This window comes from Mobula birostris, chromosome 12 (assembly GCF_030028105.1).
Source record: "Mobula birostris isolate sMobBir1 chromosome 12, sMobBir1.hap1, whole genome shotgun sequence".
Taxonomy (NCBI): domain Eukaryota; kingdom Metazoa; phylum Chordata; class Chondrichthyes; order Myliobatiformes; family Myliobatidae; genus Mobula; species Mobula birostris.
This window is the reverse complement of record NC_092381.1, coordinates 19542888-19560307: the sequence shown is the minus strand read 5'-3', so window position 1 is coordinate 19560307 and position 17420 is coordinate 19542888.

The window sequence follows — 17420 nt, the reverse complement described above, 5'->3', positions numbered from 1 at the left end:
TCCACATTGATGTTTGTCAGTCCCTGAGTATCTATATTTAGTTTGCAAGTATAGTCTGCAAACCAAACACTCCTTGATGAACAGGGCAAAAGTCTCATGTACCCTCGTCTTCACAGAAAAATAACTCTGCTTGATTCCCTACCATGGATGGTACATGGGTGATAGAAAAATGGACTATGTAGAAGGGAAGGGTTAGATTGATCTTAGAGCAGCTTAAAAGGTTGTCACTGCATTGTGAGCCGAAGACCCTGTACTGTGCTGTAATTTTCTATGTTCTTCCCCGTTAGCCTGTCTTGGAAAGCAGAAAGGCTTGGTCAGCAACTGCTCTGCACAAGAAACTGCAGAGAGTTGTGGACACAGCTTAGAACATCAGGAAGACAGCCTCTCCTCCATGGACCTTGTCTACACTTCTCACCGCTTGAGTAAAACAGCCAACATAATAAAAGACCGAACCCACCCTGGAAAATATCTGTTCTCCTTCAGGCAGAAGGTACAAAAGCCTGAAAGCATGTACCACCAATTCAGGGACAGCTTTTATCCCATTGTTATAAAAATGAAATTATTTGCTAATTAACAAATTGAATTCTTGATCACATAATCTACCTCATTATGCTCCTACACTGCACTTCCTCTGCAGCTGTTACACTTTATTCTGCATTGTTATTGTCTAACCTTGTTCTACCTCAATGCACTGTGTAATGACCTGATCTGTATGAACAGTATGCAAGACAAGCTTTTCACTGTGCCTCAGTACATGTGACAATAATAAACCAATTCCAATTCTTAAGATTTCATTTAATCCTTGGATTTCATTTACCTCTTTGTTTCAAATTAACTTAAATCAGTATTCAACTAGTCGGAGTTTGATGTCATTAAATGTGACAGTTAACTGATAACTGGAGACCGTGGATTCCTCACCCCCAACTGTAACCATCCCAATGCACTTCCACTGAGCTGCCCCAGAAATTTCACAGCACAAGAAGCTGATGGTCTCAAGTGACAACCACACTTGACATTCAGAGCCATTGCATTCTGGGTAAAAAGTTCTGAGCTGCTGTGATGTAAGACTGTTAGCACAGCGGCAGCAATCACCGATCTTGTTCAATTCCCGCCGTTGTCAGTCAGGAGTTTTTTGCATTCTCCCCCTTGACTGCATGTGTTTTCTCTGGGTGCTCCAGTTTCCACGCACATGCCAATGATGTGTGGTTAGGGTTAGGCTGAGTCAGATGTGGGCTCACTTTGTAGGCGCTGGACATGGACGATGCCTGTCCAGTCAATCATCAGCCTGTGTTGGTTATTGACAGATAATGACGTATTTCACTGTATGTTTTAATGTTTCAATATGCATGTGGCAAATAAAGCCAATCTTTATTGATGAGTAATTATTCAAATATGAATTATATGTTATTCATCTTTATGTATTTTTGAGAATCCATTTTAATGACGCTCTATTATCCATGGTAACTTTTAAGGGAGATTGATTCTAACCAAAACAAAGACATAAGATCAAAATGCAACATTTTTCTCTCTAAGGTGAATGTCTGGAGATGGTTTGGGACAGATTTTGAAATTTCAGATTCAGATTCTGTATCATTAGACAGTCTTTGAGCATTATTTTTAGGAAATGGGAATTACTTTACATGATGATTTCCTTCCCCTACGAAGAAGAAGAAAGCCTTTAACTCCAAGTGGAGTCATCGGGACGCTGTCATGACGGCGTTTTTTTAGCTCGATGCTGAACTCAGCACGGATGGAAAGCGTGCAAGGGAGCCAGCTGGATTCGAACTCGGGAGCCTTCGCTCCAAAGTCCGGCGCTGATGCCACTACGCCACCAGCCGGCTTTCCTTCCCCAATGCTGAGGTGAAATTCTTCTGATTAACCTTGATGATATTATACACATGGTAGCGTAGTGGTTAGCACAACGCTTTACAGTACAGGTGACCTGGGTTCAATTCCCGTCGCTGCCTGTAAGGAGTTTGTACGTTCTCCCCGTGACTGTGTGGGTTTCCTCCGGGTGCTCCAGTTTCCTCCCACAGTCCAAAGATGTACCGGTTGGTAGGTTAATTGGCGATTGCAAATTGAATTATGATTAGGGTAGGATTAAATTGGAGGTTTGCTGGGTGGTATGGTTCAAATGGCTGGAAGGGCCTATTCTGTGCTGTATCTCAATAAATAAAGGAATAAACAACAATCATCAGGCACTTTGTTTCATGAATGGAACTGAAGTAAAGAAAAATAAAAACCTTAGAAATATTTAGCAGAATAGGCAGTATCTGTGGAGAGAAATGAACAGTCCATGTTTCGGGTTGAAATGCTCTAAATTTTAAAAAAAGATATTACACCCTTTGCTTATGGATGGTTCTGAATTAAAAGAAACGCGGCCTGTAAGGAGTTTGTACATTCTCCCGTGACTGTATGGATCTCCTCCAGGTATTCTGGTTTCCTCCCACATTCCAAAGACACGCAGTTTAGTAAGTCAATCAGTCACATGGGTGTAATTGGACAGTATGAGTCTCATTGGGCCAGAAAGATCTGTTATTCTGGTGTATCTCTAAATAAATAACAGTAAACCTAGAAATATTTAGAAGGTCAGGCAGAGGGCGGAACCGTTCACATTTCAGGTCAATAGACTTCCTGACCCGGTAAATCAGATTCTCTCTTCTGACATGCTGGACATTTTCTACTCCTTCAGATCTCTATCTTCCACAGTATTTGCCTTTTGTACATGACTTAGTATTGTGCTGTCCATTTTTTTTTAGAGTGGGAGTACTGTAAATGAGAAGATAGAAAAATACAGCAGGCAGGACAGATGTAATGTGTCATACCTTTCTTCAATTGCATGGCACTGGAATTCAAATGTCAAACATCTCTCAATGTTTCCCTTCAGCTCCATGAATCACTCAGACATTTTCAAGTGACAATGTATCAAATTGACTCCTGGTGCTGGAAGAAAAGATAAAGAAATCTTAAAATAGAATCAGAAACAATAAAGTTAAAGGGGATTTGAAAAGTCCAGTAGGTAACCAGACAGGCACTTGAGTTGCCAAGGAATAGAAGACTACAGACCAAGTGTTGGTAAATGGATTAGTACAAAGTTCAAAGTACATTTATTATCAAACTACATATATGCCATCATATACAACCCTAAGACTCATTTTCTTGCAGAAATTCACAGTACAACAAAGAACTGTTACCGTATGAGGAATGTCTGGCAGCTCTTGGGCTGTATTCCCTGGAATTCAGGAAAATGAGGGGGGATATCATAGAAACATTCCAAATGTTAACAGGCCTGAATAGATTAAATACGGTTATTTCCCATGGTAGGGGATTCTAGGATAAGAGGGCACGACTTCAGGATTGAAGGACATCCTCTTAGAACTGAGATGCAGGGAAATTACTTTAGTCAAGTGGGTGGTAAACCTGTGGAATTTGTTGCATCGAGCGGCTGTGGAGGCCAAGTCATTGGGTGTATTTAAGGCAGAGATAGATAGGTTCTTGATTAGCCAGGGCATCAAAGGGTATGGGGTGAAAGCAGGGTAGTGGGGATGACTGGAAGAATTGGATCAGCCCATGATTGAATGGCGGAGCAGACTTCTGCTCCTATATCTTATGGTCTTATGGAAACACAACTGAATCATTGAAAAACTACACACAGACAAAGTCTAACAAATAACAAATATGCAAAAATATAAAAGAAAATGAACTGTGCAAATACAAAAAAAGTAAATAAATAATACTACAAACATAAGTTTTCAAGTCCTTGAATGTGAGACAATAGGTGGTGGAATCAGTTCAAATTTTAGGTGAGTGAATTTATCCACGCTGGTTCAAGTGCCTGATGGTTGAAGGGTAATAATTGTTCCTGAACCAGGTTCAAGGGCAGTTACTATCCCTCAACCATCAGCGTGTTGAACAAAAGAAGATAACTACACTCACTTGCCCATTCATTGAGATGTTTCTACCACCAAAGATCTCACTTTAAGGACTCGTTATCTCATTATCTCATGTTCTCATTTATTGCTATTTATTCATAATCGAATTTGCACAGTTTGCTGTCTTCTGCACTCTGGTTGATCTTTCATTGATCCTATTATAGCTACTATTCTATGGATTTGCTAAGTATGCCCACAGGAAAATGAAACTCAGGGATGCATATGGTGACATACAATATATGTACTTTGGTAATAAAATTTATTTTGAACCTAAGGTTTCTGTAACCTCAAAGACAGACAGGGACTTGATTGTTAGCACAGTCACAGTGGGGTGAAGAGCCTGTTTCTCTGCTGCGTGATCCTATGACTCTGCGAAAGGTAGAGGAGCTCGGAATAGGACAAGAGACAGTTCACTATTTTACTAAAATTTGCTGATGCAATGACATAGCATCACAGAAACAGAACTCCAATAACAGCTTTATTTCTCACATGTACATTGAATTGAATTGACTTTATTACTTACATCCTTCAAATACATGAGGAGTAAAAATCTTTACGATACGTCTCAGTGTAAATTTGCAATATAGTAATTTATAGTAGATATTATGTACAACAGGATAGTCAGTATAACATAGAAATACAGTTGCCTCAGCATGAATTAATCAGTCTGATGGCCTGGTGGAAGAAGCTGTCCTGGAGCCTGTTGGTCCTGGCTTTTATGCTGCGGTACTGCTTCCCGGATGGTAGCAGCTGGAATAGTTTGTGGCTGGGGTGACTCGGGTCCCCAGTGATCTTTCGGGCCCTTTTTTCACATCCGTCTCTGTAAACGTCCTGAATAGTGGTAAGTTCACATCTACAGATGTGCTGGGCTGTCCGCACCACTCTCTGCAGAGTCCTGCGATTGAGGGAGGTACAGTTCCCATACCAGGCAGTGATGCAGCCAGTCAGGATGCTCTCAAATGTGCCCCTGTAGAAAGTCCTTAGAATCTGGGGACCCATACCAAACGTCTTCAACTGTCTGAGGTGAAATAGGCACTGTTGTGCTTTTTTCACCACACAGCCGGTATGTACAGACCATGTGAGCTCCTCGCTGATGTTTATGCTGAGGACCTAAAGCTGTCAGCCTCTCAACCCCAGATCCATTGACATCTATAAGGATTAGCCTGTCTCCATTCCTCCTGTTGTCCACAACCAGCTCCTATGTTTTTGCGTCATTGAGGGAGAGGTTGTTTTCTTGACACCACTGTGACAGGGTGATGACTTCTTCTCTGTAGGCTGCCTCATTATTATTTGAGATGAGGTCAATCAGTGCAGTGTCAACAGCAAATTTAATTAGCAGATTGGAGCTGAGGGTGGCGACACAGTCATGGGTATACAGAGAGGAAAGGAGGGGGCTTTGTACGCAGCCCTAAGAGCCACCTGTGTTGAGGGGCAGAGGGGCAGAGGTGAGGGAGCCCACTCTTACCACCTGCCAGCGAATTGACAGGAAGTCCAGGATCCAGCTACACAAGGCTGAGGTCTCTGAGCTTCTTGTTGAGCCTGGAGGGAATTATGGTATTGAATGCTGAACTATAGTCTAAGAATAGCCTTCTTACATAAGCATCCCTCTTCTCCAGATGTGTAGAGCTGTTGCTATTGCGTCCTCTGTTGATTGGTTGTCTCAGTAGGCAAATAGTAGGGGTCCAGTGTGGGTGGTAGCATGCTGCAGATGTAGTCCTTGACCAGCCTCACAAAGCTTTTGCTTATTATTGAGGTGAGTGTGACAGGACACCAGTCATTCAGACATGATATCTTGGTCTTTTTTGGTACAGGAACAATGGTGGATGTTTTGAAGCAGGAGGGCACTCTACACTGAGAGAGGGAGAGATTAAAAATATCTGTAAACACACCAGCCAGTTGTGCCGCATTGAACATCGTACATTGAAGTACACAGTGAAACGTGTGGTATCAACAACCAACACAGTCCGGGGATTGTGCTGGGGGCAGCCTGTAAGTGTCTCCACAATTCCGATGCCAACATAGCCTGCCCTCAACTAACTAACCCTAACCCTAACCGTATGTCTTTTATTTGAATGTTGGAGGAAATAGGAGCACCCAGATGAAACACACGCAGTATTGGGGAGAACATACAAATTCTTTACAGACGGTAGCGGGAGATGAACTCTGGTCACTGGCGCTATAAAGTGTTATGGTAGCTGCAGAGAGTGGTAAACTCAGTCAGCTCCATCAGGGGCACTAGCCTCTGTAGTATCCAGGACACCTTCAGGGAGCGATGCCTCAAAATGGCGACATCCATCATTAAAGACCCTCATCGACCAGGACATGCCCTTTTCTCATTGCTACTATCAGTGAAGGAGCACAGGAGCCTGAGGGCACACACTCAGCGATTCAGGAACAGCTTCTTCTCCTCTGCCATCAATATTGAACACTACCCCACTACTTTTTTATTTCTATTTTTCCACTACTTAATTCATTTAACCATTTAATATACTGTATATACTTACTGTAATTTACAGTTTTTTTCTTTATTATTATTTATTGCATTGTGCTGCTGCTGCAAAGACAACAAATTTTGTGACATTTGCCAGTGATATTAAACCTGATTCTGATTCTGATGAGTGTTTTCGTGGGAAGTCTACCCAGCTACCTCCTTTCAGTCACCACATACTTTCAAAATTATTACTAGCTGTTCGTTCAGCACAGAAACAAGTAATACTGTGGCACAGGCAGCAGAATGGCTGCCCCACTGCTCCTGCAACCTGGGTTCACTCCTGACCTCAACTGTTGACTGTGTGGAGTTTGACCTCATGCGATTCCTCTCTGAGCTCTCGCTTCATCTCGCACCCCAAAGACTCGGAGGGTTGGTGGGTTACTGTAAATTGCCCTGAATGTGATGGGGCAAATGACGATGGGTGTGTGGGGAGAGTGGATAGCCGGGGAAATGAATCGGGCAATAAAAATTCCTCTGAGTGTTATCTTCATAGGCCTGGTCAATAGTTGCCACTTATTTAATACCACTGACTAAAGGCTGATTTATACTTGTGCGTCAAATGTACGCCGTAAGTACTGCGTACCCTATGCCATAGGGTGACGTGCACCTCCCCAAAAATGTAACTCACGCGTCGCGGCACGCAGACTGCAACAACTGTGATTGGTCCGCTTGGTAGCATCGTATTTCCTCCTACGCATTTCCATTTGCTTTTCTCCTCCATGTCTGTACACTGATGCAAAATAAATGGTTGGAGATGATGAACCAAATCGTCAAATCTACCTGCCAACATCCGAAAATATTTCAAATGCATTTCCTCGTCCATGTCTCTCACGAAGAAACTCAACACAGTGGCATAGAAACCCCACCGCCAACTAGCGTTTTGGTGGTGAATTGCAAAGCGATGCAGACACAACTACGTACGCTCGCTACGGCGTAGGGCTACGCAAAAGTATAAATCAGGCCTACGGCGTAGCCCGTACGCACAGGTATAAATCAGCCTTTAGATTGACAGCATTATTGAGTAATTATTTGTAGAACCAACCTATATGAAAATTAGCTACATTTCATTATCTAGCAGATTATAGCTCATTTTTGCAGAAAGTAATTCCCCTAAATAGCTAACGTGACTAAGAAGAGTGATAGATGACAATGAGATTCCTTGTGGCTCCAATGGGCTGCGAGATCTCAGTCGGTCATAAGGAAATACAGGCCTTTTAACCAAAATGCTTTTGTTCTGATGAAGGGCCTCAGCCCGAACCACCGACTGTTTACTCCTCTCCTGTCTTGCTGAGCTCCTCCAGCATTTTGCGTGTGTTACTCTGGATTTGCAGCACCTGCAGAATCTCTTGTGTTTATGGCAACACACACAAAATGCTGGAGGAACTCAGCAGGGCAGGCAGCATCGCTGGAAGTGAAAAAGCAGTCGACGTTTCGGGCCGAGAGCTGAAGTTTTGTGCTGATGGTTACCCTCCCTGTGAGCTTCCACCATCTCCCCTCACATTCCTCGTGCTCTTTTCTTCTTCACGATCTTCTGCTGCTTCTCCGTGTCCGCTTCAATCTGCCCTCCCCCCACCACCAACGTGGCGGTGAGCTCCAATTTCCTTTCAGATTTCCAGCAATTTTTTTTTTCTCTCTTATATCTCTACAGTAATGTTAGGGCTTGTCTTGGTTCGGCACTGAATAAATCAAATCCGTTAAGAAAAAGCTTGGCCTGGGGAGGCTCGAATTCCCTCAAGCTGCTTGTGTTCTCATGGTTAACATCAGCATGAAGGAACTTTGCTTAGTATTGTCACCCCTCCCCCACTTCACCCATCTTCACACAGAATTCTTCATTGTCTTGTTATCCTTTGGTTTGCTGCTACCTTGTAAATTTATTAGTATGAAATAAAACAATAAATGCTAAGTACACAATTTTATGCAACGCTTGTGTAGATTAAATTGTGTAGCCCAATGCACACTAGAAATTCCATGTAGTGTTTTTTTTCAATTAAACAGTAAGATTTATTTTTGTCAATCAAGGTGCAATTTCATTTTATTTTTCCCAAGGGCATCCCCAGATCTGGTCTTGCCTCTTTTACTTGTGGAACCTTGCTCCTTCCAAAAACATTAATAAAAGCAGTTTTAAACCAAAAGTCAAGAAATGAAGTCGAAACGTGAATTGAGGTGAAGCACGATACAGTTTATGCAACAAGGTTCAGCATTTACCATTTTTGCAAAAAATTAAAGTGCATTAAATTGCAAAGTATGATGAAATGCAATTTGCATACAGTATTTGCAGCAATATTAAAGGGGAATCAGTTTTAGCCCAGCAATCCAAACAAACAAAAACAGGCAATTAATATCTCAAATTACTACTAGTGAGTGACCCTCATCAGAAAGCCTGATTAGCGCTACTTAATTAGGAGCCTCAAAAAACTAAATCCTTTCTCAAATCCCGCACTGTGTGTACAGTGGAAGATGCAGCTATGAGTTTAGTCCCTGATCCAATATTTACTCTTCCCTGATATGTTTGCATGAGATTTTTTCTGGGTATTACAAAGACATGCAAAAATTAATATTCAAATATAGTGCCTATGAAAGCAATCATCACATGCGGGAGGCAAAGCAATTATCATGCTGGCATTTATGGTATATTTAATTAATAGTTTGTCTCATAGAATCCAGGCTTTCATATCCAAAATATTTAATTCCTATATATCAATACAGCATACTTTTCTCAAATGACATCTGGCAAACAAGAAGTTATTTTAAAGTATTATCTTATCAGTAGAATCTGAGATTCCAGAAGACAAGTATTGTTAGAATATTCCCTGGAATCTGTGAGATGAGCTGACCAAAATTCTGTTACATCCCCTCTTATTATGGCAGGACAGGCAGGGTTAGTGGTGACTCTGTGAGAAGGCTGAATGAGAAACAATGGGTTCAGTTCCCGCATTATACAATTGACTGATATTTCAATGCAGTATTTAGGCTGTGTAACCCTGTCCAAGGTGCTGAAAAAGGGATGTGCGCTTGGTTGCTATAGCATCAACTGTTGGCTTTCATTTCCTTCCTGACCCTTGTTTTTATTGAAATAAATGAGCGAAGATCATGTGCCAATATGTTTGTTGCCACAGACAGCTGTTGGGGAACATGTCATTGGTGTATTTAAGGCAGAGGCTGGTAGATTCTTGATTGGTCAGGGCATGAAGAGATACGGGGAGAAGTCAAGAGATTGGGGCTGAGAGGGAAATGGATCAGCCATGATGAAATGGCAGAGCAGACTCGATGGGCCAAATGGCCTAATTCTGCTTCTATATCTTATGGTCTTATATAATTGCATGAGCTTAGAGTCATACAGTCATAGAAAACTCCAGCACAGAAACAGGCCCTTCAGCCTATTTAGTCAGTGCTGAGCCATGTAAACTGCCTACTTCCATCGACCTGCACAGGGACCATAGTCCTCCATACCCCTACCATCCATGTACCTATCCAAATTTCTCTTAAACATTGAAATCAAGATTGCATACACCACTTACATTGGCAGCTTGTTCCCCACACTCAGTGAGTGAAGTTTCCCCTCATGTTCCCCTTAAACTTTTCACCTTTCACCCTTACCCATGACGTCTAATTGTAGTCCCACCCAATCTCAGCAGGAAAAGCCTGTTCACATTTACTCTGTTTCTACCCCTCATAATTGTGTATACCTCTATCAAATCTCTTCTCAATCTTCTATGCTCCAGGGAATACAGCCCTAACCTATTCGATCTTTCCTTATAACTCAAGTCCTCCAGATCCAGCAAAGTCCTCCTAAATTTCCTCTGTACACGTTCAACCTTATTTACATCTTTCCTCTAGGTAGGTGACCAAAACTGCAAACAATACTCCACATTAGGCCTCACCAATGTCTCAAACAGCTTCAACATAACATCCCATCTCCTGTACTCAATACATTGATTTATGAAGGTCAAAAGCTTTCTTTCTTACCTTCTCTACCTGTGACCCCACTTTCAATGAATTAGTAGAGCTTAGCACAGTTCAGATTCAGATTTATTTATCACATGTACATTGCAACATGCAGTGAAGTGCATCGTTTGTGTTAACAACCAACACAACCAAGGATGTGCTGTGAGCAGCCCACAGAAGTCACCATAAATTCTAGTGCCAACATAGCATACCCACAATGCTAGGCAGAGCAACACAGAGCATGACAACAAAACAGAACACTATAAGATTCAAAACAACAACTCACCCACACACATGGATAGTCTTCCAACACCAAGAATTCGAGCCTCCAGTCTCCAATATACAGCCTTCAGCCACTGGGCTTTGACCTCTGGATTTCATCTTTGGTATCGACCCCCCAAACTAGCTAATGACAGGACCCTGAACCCCAGGCTTGAATGCTGGACTTGCCAACCCACTGGCCCTCCTGCTTGCATGGTCATCCAATCCCACAAACTGCTGAACTGGGACAGCCTTGTCACCCATCCACATTGCTGGCCTTCGAGCACGGAGCAGAGGCCTAGATTCTGGACGTCCTCTACCACACGTCCACATCGCTAGACTTTGAACATGGAGTGGAGCACAGGCCTAGACTTCAGCTATCTGTTGGTACGGTTGACCCAAGACAAATTTCTGTTGTCTCTCTGATGAATATGTGAGAGTAAGAGTTCGGCACAGACTAGAGGGGCTGAGATGGCCTGTTTCCGTGCTGTAATTGTTATATGTTATATGGTTATATGGAAACCTGCCTGGTAGCACCCCAATTCCAAAACTTGATTTAAAATAGGGCAACTTTGAACTTTGAACTTTGAACTTTGAACTGCCTTATCTTCCATGGCCTGACCAATAGTTGCCACACATTCAATATCACTGACTAGTCAAGATCACATAACTATCTGTGGAATCATCCTTTGTGAAAATTAGTGACATACCATTATCAGATAATGAAATATAAATAACTTGCACAAAGATTAACTGCACAAATAGCTAATGCGATTAATCGTAGTAGAGTGATAAATAACAAAAAGTTAAAATTGAGTTTTTTTGTCATATGCACCGGTACGCTGTTGGACATTGGTGACATGGAATACTGCAAATCCAGTTCACTGATTTATTGGTGAGTTTGACAGCAGGGAAGCTGTGGGGCCTTGGTTGTAGTGACAACTACCGCGGTATCACCTGTTGCAGCTGTCAGGAGGGAAGATCCCGGTGGTGGTGTAGCTCAGCATCCATGCTGGACTGGGGGCAGGCTCCTCCCATCGGTGGTGCTCCACTGTGTTCGCTCGGTGAGAGTCGAGCTAGACTGCGTGCATGCATGCGTACGCGGGTGTGTTAGTCTGCGGACTGCTGAGGGCCTGTTCTTGTCAATTACATTCAGGCCCCTTCAATCTACGGGACATGTCACTTCAAGACTTGGGCTATATTGTACTTCTGAAAGTGACTGTATGTTCACTGCTATCTTATACTGTATGTGCTATATGTACCTTATGCTGTGTGTGACTGTTGGTACTGCGTTTTATACCTTGACATAAATTAACAACATAAATTATACAAATCTAAACAAGAAAGATTACAATTAGAACAAAACAAAAAATCCATTGTAGTACAAGGTGGTCATAATGAAGTTATATTATGGTTGTTGTTAGGGTTGTGTGGTTTGGTTCAAGAGCTGATTGGTTGAATCTGTGATGAGTATAGGTTTCAACATCACTATTGGAAGACTACTGTAGCAAGAAGCCAGCTCCCCACCACCTACTGATGGGCAATAAACATTGGCTTTACCAGCTAATCCCACATTACATGCATAAATAAAAATCTGCAAAAGTGGTTACATTTCAAGTGTTATGAAGCACTTGGGCTACCCTGAGGTTATGAATGCAAACCTTTTTGTAAATATGGCACCAAATTTCAAAGTTCAAAGTAAATTTATTATCAAGATATGTATATGTCACCACTCCTACCTTGAGAATCATTTTCTTGTGGGCATTCACAGGAAAACCAAGAAATACACAGAATTAAAAGAAGCTACACACAAAGACTGACAAGAGACCAATGTCCAAAAGAAGGCAAATGGTGTAAAATCTAAATAAATAAAAAAATAAGATTGAGAACATGAGTTGTAAAGTTTTTGAAAGAGAGTCCATAGGTTGTGGAATCAGTTCAGAGTTGAGGTGAGTTGAAGTTTTTCACACTGGTTCTGGAGCCTGATGGTTGAAGGTTCATAACTGTTCCTGAACCTGGTAGTGTGGGACCTAAGGCTTCTGTATCTCCTGCTTGATAGCAGCAGCAAAACTGCAACAACAGAAGACCTCAGCAGTCAATGAAGCTCTTCTGAAGTGTAATCGCTGTGACAGTGCAGGAAGAAGCTAGGCAAATGTACCTGTGTTGTTCTTCAAGATATTGACAAGGTTGGCAAGACCACATTTATTACCCACCTTAAGGCCAATTTATACTTCTGTGTCAAATCTATGCCATAGGTACGGCGTAGCCGCGTACGCTGTGCCATAGCCTGACGCGCACCTCCCCAAGAATATAACTACGCGTCATGGTGATGCAGACCGCAACAACTGTGATTGGCCTGCTTGGTAGCATCGCATTTCCTCCTACTCTGCAATAGCTTCCCATTGGGCGACTGAAGGGCAGGGAAGGGACTCTGGCTGCAATGCTTTCCATAAAGCTTTACAGACCTCCGAATTTATGGAGGACCCTGTGCTTGACGCCAGTTTGTAGCTGGCTGCTGCAGCCTGTTGACTTCCACCTGAAGCTAAAACTCGAATGGTGATTGCCGGTCTCTGAGTATACTGTGCGTACACTGAGGTGAAATAAACGGTTGGAGACGATGAACCAAATCGTCAAATCTACCCGCCGACATCCGAAATATTTGAAATGCATTTCCTCGTCCATGTCTCTCAGTGGCCGGACAAGCACAGAAAATTTACCCTCCTTCAGTTTCAGACGCCATTGTTTGAAGTTTGAGTTTCTTTGTGTTGAGTTTCAACACGAAGAAACTCAACACAGTGGCATAGAAACCCCATCGCCAACTAGTGCTTTGGCAGTGAATTGCAGAGCGATGCAGACACACCAATGCACAAGTATAAATGCTCACAACGGCGTAGGCCGCTTGCATAGGCTATAGCATAGGCTACTACGCAGAAATATAAATCAGTCTTTATTGTAATAATGATCCTGATTCAAACTGTTGTGACTCACTTAAATGTTCTGTTTTTCCCAAATCAGTGACACTGTCTTTAATAACACAGAATACTTTAATGTATTTTTAACACAATTAATGATTTTAACAATTGGGGAAGCTTGTTTCTGCTGTTCATTTTTAGAATGAAAAATGCAAAGGTGCTTATGTGGAATAAATTTACAATTTCACCATAAATAGTCGACATCAGATCAAACCCCCAAGTTGCTTTATTCTAACACACACATATTTATATCTATTACGGTCATAGCAATCCAGCAAATTTCAGTTTACGTGATCAAAGAACATGTACAGCTGAGGAAGCCATAGAATTTGGTTTGTGTATCTGGAGATGTCTGAATTGAGCCACTATGGAGCATCCAACTCTTCTGAACTGATTCCATGATCGTTGTCCTCACTGTTCCATCAATAGGCTTACTTCACATATTTTAACCAAACTAGTCTCCTCCTCCAGCATTTTGTTATAGAGTCATACAGCGCAGAAGCAGGCCCTTCAGCCCATCTAGCCTGTGCCAAACCATTTAGTCCCGCATACCATCAGTGGAAAAAGCCAGCTTGCATTCAGCCTATCAATACCCCCCGTAATTTTGTTTGTTGTGCCTGCAAAGATCAGAACTCTAGTGCCTCTCCAGGTATGGCAGCAGCCTGGGGTTCCCACATCCAATTTCCCTTTTAAAGTTAGGCCTATTATGTGAGGAAGCAAATACTGATATCAAAGTTCAAAGTACAAAGTAAATTTATTATCCAAGTACATACTGTATATGTCACCATACACTACGCTGAGTTTCTTTTTCTTGTGGGCATTCACAGTAGGTACAAAGAAACACGATAGAATCAATGAAAAACTGCATAATAACGACTCAGTAGTAACAGCCCACTGCTCACCGCAGAGAGTTATTAATGGTGAAGTGCTGGCCCTTCTACTTACCGAGGGAGTTCAATGCCATTTTGATAATTCATATTTACAGCCCCCCGCCCCCATGCTAGTGCTGGGGAAGCGCTACAGGAGCTCTACCGTGTCATCTCAACCTCCAAGCCACTCGCTCCAGTTGTTTTTTTATTGCCACTGGTGACTTCAATCACACCAACTTAAAAACAGTCCTGCCAGAGTTCTACCAGCCTGTCAACATCGCAAGTACAGGAGAGAAGGTATTAGACGTGGTCTGGATCAATTTTCCTAGAGCCTGCAAGATTGCACCCCATCCCCACTCAGACACTCAGACCACATATACCATAACACATAGGAACAGAATTAGGCCATTCAGCCCATCGAGTCTGCTCTACCATTCAATCGTGGCTGGTCACAGATCCCACTAAACCCCATACACCTGCCTTCTAGCCATAACCTTTAATGCCCTGAGCAATTAGGTAACCATCAATTTTCGCTTTAAATTTACCCACATTCTTGGCCTCCACAGCTGTCTGTGGCAGAGCAGTCCATAGATTCACTACTCTCTGGTTTAAAAAAAATTGCTCATTACCTCTATCATTAACAAGGTTCCCACAAAATTGCTGCTCATGGATTTTTTTTTTTTTGGCTTTCACACCACTATCTGTAAACACTAGAGACTGTTGTGCATGAAACTCCCAGGAGATCTGCAGCTTCTGAGATACTCAAACCTCCCTATCTGGCACCAACAATCATTCCACAGTCAAAATCACTTGGATCACATTTCTTCCCCATTCTGATGTTTGGCCTGAACAACAACTGAACCCCTTGATCATGTCTGCATCCATTTTGCTAATGCCTATATACAGACCCCTGGTTAACCGAGTCAAAGCAGTTCACAGAAAGATCAGGACCAGGCCAGAAGATGCCACCTCAGCACTGCAAGGCTGTTTTGGAAGCACAGACTGAAACATATTCAGAGAGGCAGCTACCTACGTTTATCACGTCACCATTGTTGAATATATGGGATCGAGATATGGCTACATAGGAAAATGCATTGAGGACGTTACTGTGATTAGACACTATGCTGCCAGGGTAAACCAGAAACAAGGGCTGACTGCAGAGGTTCATGCACTGCTTAGGGACCAGGGTGCTACCTTCAGATCAGGGAATAAGACCACTCTTAAGGTCAACAAGAGCCACGCACTCACGTGCCTTCAGGAAGGCAAAGCAAGGGAACTCAGAAAATTGACAGTCACTCTTGTGACATCAAGGAGCACACAGAGCATACGACAAGATATAAAACCCATAACAGACTACAAGTCCACCCTGCACGTCAACAACAGTGCCACCCAACTTCCTGAAGGCTAAATGCCTTGTCTGCTCAATTTGACACATGGAATGATGTGACAGTGAGGAAAGCCCCCTCTCACCCTGAGGAACAGGTACCCTGCCTGGTCACAGCGAAGGTGAGGAGGACCATAGCCACTGTAAAGAGAGCAACGACAACTGGCTTAAACGATTACTGCCCAGTAGCACCGACCTCAGCAATCATGAAGTGCTTTGAGTGGCTGATAATAGAGCATATAACATCCCACCTTCCAGCTATATTGGACCCTTTCCTGCTCGCCTAGTACTCAAACCAGTCCACTGATGATGCCTCAGACCCAACCCTCCACTCCATCCTGTCCCATCAAGGAAACGCCGGGATGCTGTTCATCGACTTCATCTCGGAGTTTAACACTATCACCCCTCAGAAGCTGTGGGTAAACGTTCCTCGTTGGGATTCAACATCCCTCTCTGTAACTGGGTGTTGGACCTCTTGATGAATCCCAGTCAGTCTGAGTTGGCAGCAACATCTCAGGCTCCATCACACTGGGCACTGGTGCCATCCAGGGCTGTGAGCTCGGCCGCTACAGTTCATACTGCTGACTTAAGACAGCACCGTCAAATCCAGCTCAAGGCTCATGGCGGGAGGAGAGAGAGCAGCACGCCGCGTGTGCACAGCCCTCCGGTGAAAAATGATATCGTATCCGTTAAATAGGGGCTGTGGTCAATTCTGATTTGATGGAGATAGACGTGAAAGCACAGAGGACCATCTGGAGAAATTTCTGAAATGCTCGTTCGCTGCTGTCGTCACTGCGCGGTCGGGAATTTTCCGGAGGGAAGGCCTCAAAATCCCCGGCTTCGCCTGCTGTTGGCAACCAAGATTGAGGTCGATTCGTTCAGACAGAGATGGCGCTCAGTACTCGGTGTCAGAGAGCTGATTCGGAGGCTCGAAGTTTTCGGATGACTCAGAGGCGGATTGTGGTCGGGCATGGTAGGGAGAATTTTTCTTCCTTCTCCCGTCTGCGTGAGATGTGGGACATTTGAGAGACTTTGAACTTTTTACTGTGCTCATGGACTTCTTCATCAAGTTATGGTATTGTTGCACTGTTGTAACTATATGTTATAATTATGTGGTTTTGTCAGTTTTTTCAGACTTGGTCTGTCCTGAGTTTTGTGATATCACACCCGAGGAAATATTGTATCATTTCTTAATGCATGCATTACTAAATGACAATAAAAGAGGACTGCGTGTCTTCATAATCTAAAAAAAAATGCATCAGCGAGTTCACTGATGATAGAACAGTGATTGACCTCATCGCCAACAATGATGCGTCAGCATACAGAGAGGAGGTGGAGGTGCTTATCAAATGGTGTGAGAACAATAATTGCAGTCCTCCTCCACAATCTCCGTCAGCACGGGTGCACCACAGGGCTGTGGTCTTCACTGGCTGCTCTACTCACTTCATACTTATGACTGAGGCTAAGCACAGTTCAAAGGTTCGAAGGTTCAAAGGTCAAGTTTAATGTTAGAGAAATGTATACAATATACATTCTGAAATGATTTTTCTTCGCAAAACGATGCCA